General features: G+C 38.6%; 1 long non-coding RNA gene across 1 annotated transcript in view; it reads right to left on the reverse strand.

Moving 5' to 3' along the window:
* Positions 1–1,454, reverse strand: part of LOC109323913 — a 16,416-nt gene extending 14,962 nt beyond the window's left edge. The window contains exon 1 of the long non-coding RNA XR_002104779.1: positions 1,443–1,454. This is a non-coding gene — a long non-coding RNA (uncharacterized LOC109323913). The remainder of the gene's footprint in view (positions 1–1,442) is intronic.
* Positions 1,455–1,908: the final 454 nt, after the last annotated feature.

The following is a 1,908-nucleotide window of genomic DNA, read 5'->3' on the forward strand; positions in this document are numbered from 1 at the left end:
TTCAGCAGGTCAGAGTGTACTGAAAGAATTCTTAATCATTTGTAAACATTTCATTGTTTTTGATCCAAACAGTGATATTTCTCCTATATATTTTTGTATACAAACTGATTTTTATTGGCAACTAGAGCACTGAACAGGGACAATTTTACAAACTGAAACAAGCAAAATAAATCATAGCTTTTTGTTATAAACTCCTACATATTGTTGTATAATGTGTTGACTGTCTCAAAACCATTTTACCTAAACAACACGCAGCCTCCAAAGCCCCCTTGGCTTTTTAAAATATATCACTTCTTTGCTTTTTTTTTTAACAGAAAATGTTGCTTGGCGGGTAGCTGTGGATTTGGGCAGAGAGTTAAAAAATGTCAAGTTTTTTTGACGTGATATACTGAGCTTGAGGTATATGAAACAATTCATTTTTTAATTCACTCAAGTGAAGAGGATCTGCAAGAATCTAACACAGCATTCAACTGGATTCCAAATGGTAACTAAAGGATGCAATGACACCGTCCTGAGGTGAATTTCACCATGACGCTTTGCAGTGGGCATTTTTAACTATAAAATTATCAATGAAATAGTATTGACTTTCAAGGAAAAATGAAGTGCAAATCATTTTAGAAGAATTCTGTATACTTGGTTGCTACTTTAGCTTATAACAATGGTTGTCAACTTCGTTAGCCTCAAGGCACTCCTCAACAGACCCAAAGCACAGCTCAGAAAATCCTGGTTGTTATCTTTCACTATTATTTTGACTGCAGAAAAAAATGGAGTAATTCTTCTATTGCAAAGAACTCAGAAAGACCACAGTATCTCAGAATGCTTTTGACATTATGAATTCCCATTTGTAGTCTCTGGGTTTATCTTGTGAATCCTATGTAGGTGCACACCAAACAGTGCTAATATTATATAACACCCATAAAAGGATCTCATGACCACAGTAGTTAGCCCCATGCCCCAAGTTAGATCCAAGGGGCTTCACGTTTTGGATCTTGCCTAGGCGCTCAGAACAGCCTGGTAGCTGTGCTTTACAATTTCCAAACATTTAGGGTGCATCCATACAAGCACACACATGCAATTTGTAGCACCTCAAAGGCTTTAGAAGTTCTGCAAAATGCATGATTTGGTTCTCCACATTGCAGATTGGAACCATATTTAAATACTGGCAAATCCCAGTATCACAAAAAGTGTGTAGAAAGAAAGCGGTATCATTCATGTGGCAGCAGTGTGTGCCACCTGAAACCAGAGCCTGGCCACCCTAAATGGCTCTGGCTGCTAACCAGGCTCCATGTGCCTGGATCACTGCTCCTGTAGTCTCAGGAGCTCCCCAGGACCCCAGGTAAGGCTGCTGGGGCCGGCTCAGGTGCTGACCCCAGCCTTCCCTACCCCACCCAGGGCAATTTGCCCCACGCCAGAGTATGCATACAGGGGCATTCGCTGGGGACAACTAGCCCCCATGAAAAAGAATGCGGGTGCTACTCTGGACATCACTAAATAGTCTTAGTTATCTTTTAAGATAAAGATTGTTTGTCTTAGAGTTCTTTTATTATCTTTTGGGATACATTTTATAGTCAGAACTATTTTAATAAATTAGCTTTGACAGCTTCTTCACTAGCTGCTGTGCACATTTTCAAAGATACTTTAATCTCAAGAAAGCTAGAGAAAAAAAATCACATTTTTTCCTTCAAGATAATTTTACGCAGAGATACATGCATTGGGTCATTTATTTGTTAGTTTTGTGGTAGACTTGCCAGGAGTTAGGTTCTTTATTCAAGAATTCTAAGGAAATAAAGTGAAGCAAAGATAGATTTTTTTTTTTTTTTTTTACTGAGTCGTATAGGTGCCTTCTAATTTCCAAAGGCTATAATTTCCTTTATGTTTTCCAGGACACCTTTGCCACAGCATAGGTAC

The sequence above is a fragment of the Crocodylus porosus genome, unplaced genomic scaffold (genome assembly GCF_001723895.1).
Source record: "Crocodylus porosus isolate Cpor-Errol unplaced genomic scaffold, CroPor_comp1, whole genome shotgun sequence".
Taxonomy (NCBI): Eukaryota; Metazoa; Chordata; order Crocodylia; family Crocodylidae; genus Crocodylus; species Crocodylus porosus.